At 43.4% G+C, this 4,870-nt stretch overlaps 1 protein-coding gene and 1 long non-coding RNA gene across 2 annotated transcripts in view; both read right to left on the bottom strand.

Annotated features, from left to right (window-relative positions):
• Positions 1-4,870, bottom strand: part of RASA3 (RAS p21 protein activator 3) — a gene marked incomplete at its 5' end in the record, with an annotated part of 194,043 nt that overhangs the window by 149,074 nt on the left and 40,099 nt on the right. The window lies entirely within an intron of this gene.
• Positions 2,755-4,870, bottom strand: part of LOC106728055 — a 17,816-nt gene continuing 15,700 nt past the window's right edge. Inside the window, exon 3 of the long non-coding RNA XR_001364301.1 lies at positions 2,755-2,848. This is a non-coding gene — a long non-coding RNA (uncharacterized LOC106728055). The remainder of the gene's footprint in view (positions 2,849-4,870) is intronic.

Here is a 4,870-nt window from a genome sequence, read left to right on the forward strand (position 1 = left end):
TTTCCAAATTCCACATGTTTTACAGGTCTCACTAAGTCCTGCTAGTATCCATATGAATTATTGCTGCTTGGAATAAAGAACTTTAAAAACAATAGTCCTGTTCATTGCACCAGAATCCCAAACACTTTATTTCTAAAGATTCGCAGTTAGTGACAACAATAGCACACCTTTTTTATGTTTGTTTGTTTGTTTTTGTTAATCCTCACCGAGGATATTTTTTCCACTGATCTTCTGCCTCCCGTACTCACCCCGATATTGAATGAGCAACTGAGGTACATGCCATTGACCAGTAATTGAACCCACAATCCTTTGGTCTTCAGACCGGCGCTCTAAGCCAAACTGAGCCAAACCAGCCAGGGCTGCAAATTTTATTTTAATTCAACTACTACTTATTGAATGCTTAACATGCACATGTTTAAGGCTCTTTGCTGGCCACTGTTGGGTATTTGAAATTCAGCAAGAAAATAACCTCTTCTCTCAAAGCACGTGCTTCCTAATAAACGGGCGGCACACGGATACTGTAGTATAAGAAAAATGTCCTACACTGGGTGAGGAGTGAGGGCGGAGGGTGGGGTGGGAACTGGGGGGAGGGGAGTTATGGTGGGAAAAAAGAGTAACTAATGTAGTAATCTGAACAATAAAGATTTAATTTTAAAAAAAAGAAATAAAAAAAAAGAAAGAGCACTGAACACAGGAAAAAAAAAATTCTTCAAGCCCGGCCCATGTGGCTCAGTGGTTATGCCAACCTATAAACCAGGATGTCAGGTTTGATTTTTGGTCAGGGCACGTGCCTGGGTTCCGGGCCCAATCCCCAGTGGGGTGCATGCAGGAGGCAGCCAATCAATGATTCTTTCTCATCATTGATCTTTCTCTCTCCCCCTCTTCCTTCCTCTCTAAAATCAATAAAAATATATTTTTTTAAATTCTTCAAGTAGCAATATGAACCTAAAGATCTTGCAAATAGTTCTTAGTTTTTCTAGGGGTGAAATAAAATAAAAAAGGCCAGTCAACTAGAAATCTGAGATTTTTCTATTGAGGAAGCTGGGTCACCTCTCTATATTTTCCTGGGAAGACAACTATCACTAATGCGTAAAACTAGGTAGAGCCCTAGCTGGTTTGGCTCAATGGATAGAGTGTCGGCCTGCAGACCAAAGGGTCCTGGGTTTGATTCTGGTCAAGGGTACGTATCTTGGTTGCAGGCCCTGGTTGGGAAGTGTGCAGGAGGCAACCAATCAATGTGTCTCTCTCACATCGATATTTCTCTCTGTCTTTCCCTCTCATGAAAAAATATCGTCAGGTGAGGATTAAAAATAAAAATAAAACCAGTTAGAAACAGAATTACTTTACCTTATGGTATTAGATTCTCTAGGTTGGTCTCTGTCTACTCTAGACAGCTCAAGACAGAAGAGGAATTTATCAAAAGATTCTAGAGTCTGTCACAAACCCAAAGGAAACTAGACTTCTTACAGATCTAAACTTGTGCTCCAGCAGGAGCCCCTTCTCTGTCCCCTTCTTCACGTCTTTCAGGCTTCTCTATTCTTTTTTTTTTTTTATTAAATCTTTATTGTTCAGATTACATTTGTTCCTCTTTTTTTTTCCCCCATAACTCCCCTCCTCCCAGTTCCCGCCCCACCCTCCGCCCTCACTCCCCACCCACTGTCCTCATCCATAGGTGCACGATTTTTGTCCAGTTTCTTCCCGCATCTCCCATTCCCCTTTCCCCGCCAAGAATAGTCAGTCCATTCCCTTTCTATGTCCCTGATTCATTATAATCACCAGTTCATTCTGTACATCAGATTATTTATTCACTTGGTTCTTAGATTCACTTGTTGATAGATGCATGTTTGTTGTTCACAATTTGTATCTTTACCTTTTTCTTCTTCCTCTTCTTAAAGGATACCTTTCAGCATTTCGTATAATACTGGTTTAGTGGTGATGAACTCCTTTAGCTTTTCCTTATCTGTGAAGCTCTTTATCTGACCTTCAATTCTGAATGATAGCTTTGCTGGATAAAGTATTCTTGGTTGTAGGTTCTTGGTATTCATCACTTTGAATATTTCTTGCCATTCCCTTCTGGCCTGCCAAGTTTCTGTTGAGAAATCAGCTGACAGTCGTATGGGTATTCCCTTGTAGGTAATTGAGTCTCTTTCTCTTGCTGCTTTTAAGATTCTCTCTTTGTCTTTTGCTCTTGGCATTTTAATTATGATGTGTCTTGGTGTGGTCCTCTTTGGATTCCTTTTGTTTGGGGTTCTCTGCGCTTCTTGGACCTGTAAGTCCATTTCTTTCACCAGGTGGGGGAAGTTTTCTGCCATTATTTCTTCAAATAGGTTTTCAATATCTTGCTGTCTCTCATCTTCTGGCACCCCTATTATTCTGATATTAGTGCGCTTGAAGCTGTCCCAGAGGCTCCTTACACTATCTTCGTATTTTCGGATTCTTTTTTCATTTTGCTTTTCCGGTTGGGTGTTTTTTGCTTCTTCGCATTTCAAATCTTTGGCTTGATTCTTGCGCTCCTCTGGTCTGCTATTGGGTGTCTGTATAATATTCTTTATTTCAGTCCGTGTATGCTTAATTTCTAGTTGGTTCTTTATCATAGCATCGAGGGTCTCATTAGTTTTCGTGAGTCTCTCCTCAAGTTTATTGGCAGCTTCTAGCACATTTTTGCAAGCCCTCAAAATTGCGTTTTTTAGCTCTATATCCTCCATTTCTGTCATGTTTTTTTGTCTCCGCATTTTTTACGCTTTCTTGGTGCACTCCCTAGTGGTCTTTGTGCGCAGTCTTGTTCTAGTTAAGCCTTGATTGTTGTAGTTAATACTAGAGGGATTTGACCAACAGGCCGACTGGCTGTCTCTATTCTGAAGGCTGTTTCTCCCTGCTTCTGTGTCGGCAGGATGGAAAATGACTCCCTTGCCCTGGCCGGTTTTGCTCTGTGGTTAGAGCATTGGTCCTTAGGCCAAAGGGTCGTGGATTTGATTCCCTGTCAAGTTGCAGGTTCCCCAGTCCCGGTAGGGACAAGTGCAGGAGGCAACCAATAGAAGTGTCTCTCTCAAGTTGATGTTTATCTCTCTTTCTCTCCCCCTTCTCCCTCCCTTCCACTCTCTCTAGAAATCAATGGAAAAAAATATCCTCAGGTGAGGATTAAAAAAAAAAAAATCACTCTCTCATCTCCCAAAAATTTGTGGGTGTCTCAGTGCCAGCACATGCCCAGACAGACTAACTGAATTCAAATGCTAATTCCAATTTCTAAAGGGATTATTTTATTGATCCAATCAGCTGGGGCCCAGGCCAGGAGCAGGGGTGAGGGCAGGTAAGAACATGGCAGCTAGGGGCAGGTCTAGAGAGTTGGGGGGACATGGGAGCCGGGCAAACACCCCAAAAAGTATCTGCAACACCCATTTATAATAAGAATGTAATTGAAAGAGAACAGAGATGATTAGATCTTGCTACAGATTTGGGGAAGGTATAAGAACAGAAGTTACGAAGCCCATATCCTGATAATCTCAGGACTGGGGACACCTAGCCTAGGGCTTCAGCCACTTGCCTTGCTTCTAGAACAAAAGTTCTTGCCCTAGCCGGTTTGGCTCAGTGGATAGAGTGTCAGTCCGGAGACTGTAAGGTCTGGGGTTCGATCCCAGTCAAGGATGTGCACCTGGGCTGCAGGCTCAATCCCCAGCCCAGGGCACGTGTCTCTCTCACATCAAGGTTGCTCGCTCTCTGTCTCTCCCCTCCATTCCACTCTCTCTAAAAATCAATGGAAAAACATCCTCAGGTGAGGATTAACAAAAACCAAAAAAGTCCTTAACTGCCATCAGGGGTGTGTGCACTCCGTAGCACACACTTCCTTGCATAACCTACTGATAGAAAGGATGCTGAGGCCAAGAAGAAATTATTTGTTATTTGGGTTCCTGATCTTTCTCACCAGTTTTGGTACACTTGGCCCAAACTTCCAAAACCACAGTTTGTGCAAGTTATTGCCCTTTCCATGATTCCTGTGACCTTCCCATCTTCCTACCTCCTGGGCCTCTCATCTCTGCTGCAGGTCCATAAGTGCTTCCTCAGGTTGGTCTTGAACTAGCGGCACACACTATAATTTCCCACACCCACTTACAATTTGGTTTTGAGAGCTTAGTAACTTTACCGGGGTCTTGATAGTTGTGGGGAGAAATTACACCGCACATCACACAACTGTCCACCAGCTTCCTGGCTTACACCCATGTTCTCCATCTTCCTTAACCCCGCCCATCCTCATGGTCCCTTCACATGCGCAGACCCTTCTGAAGAGCAGACAGCCTTTCATCGAACTGCCTTTCTCATGGGTACAGACTCTTTAGGCCAGTCTGTGCTTCCTGCCTGCCTGGACTTAATAACAATAAATAACAGTCTCCCTGTTACCATGCATGAAAGACAACTATCTGTTCTGACTTCACAAATCTCCCTTAAAATTAACCTAGTTACCGAGCCTGAAGTTTCACAGATTAGACCTATTAATGGTTCGCAACTGACACCAAAAATATCTCCAGATGTTGATAGCTGTACTCCCTCTCCCCCCCCCCCTTCCAGCTCTCCCCAGGGTACAACTGGCAACATCTGGAGACATTTTTGGTGCCACTCTGGGAGGGAGAGGTTTCTGCTGGCCTTGAGAATTATTCAGCCACAAAGACCCAAAATGTCAATGGTGCTTAGTTTAAGAAACCCTGAATTAGACCATTTTTCTAGTTGCCTTGCTTGAAGTTCTTCCAATTAGGCAATAAGCACTCTTAGTAAAGCATGGGAAGGGGTGGGGAGATTGTTTTCCACCCGGAGCACCCAGTGGAAATCACTGTCTGTAATGGGAATTGTGATAGGCAATTCTGGGGAAGATGGAGTGGGG

This window comes from Myotis brandtii, unplaced genomic scaffold (assembly GCF_000412655.1).
Source record: "Myotis brandtii unplaced genomic scaffold, ASM41265v1 scaffold528, whole genome shotgun sequence".
NCBI lineage: Eukaryota > Metazoa > Chordata > Mammalia > Chiroptera > Vespertilionidae > Myotis > Myotis brandtii.